Source organism: Chinchilla lanigera, unplaced genomic scaffold (assembly GCF_000276665.1).
Source record: "Chinchilla lanigera isolate Chin_1 unplaced genomic scaffold, ChiLan1.0 scaffold00051, whole genome shotgun sequence".
In the NCBI taxonomy this organism is placed as follows: Eukaryota; Metazoa; Chordata; class Mammalia; order Rodentia; family Chinchillidae; genus Chinchilla; species Chinchilla lanigera.
The window spans coordinates 6165531-6165795 of record NW_004955452.1 but is presented as its reverse complement, the minus strand read 5'-3'; positions in this window follow the sequence as shown (position 1 = coordinate 6165795).

Here is a 265-nt window from a genome sequence, read left to right as displayed (position 1 = left end):
TCTACCTTTTCTTCTAGTGGTAAAGGTATCTCTAGGCCTCAAAGAGGCATCTAACTTTAACCTCCCTATTTTACACCCAGCTCCTCTACATTTTTACCACAGCAGCCTGCTAGTGTATAGATGATACATACAGCAAAGGTGGGAGTCATAGGCCTACTCAGAGGGTACCTAGACACAGACGGTTTTAGGATAAATAAGAAACTACCCCTTGGTTAAGCAAATTCGCCTTTGTTAATAAAGGTCGTAGTTTCTTTGACAACTTGCT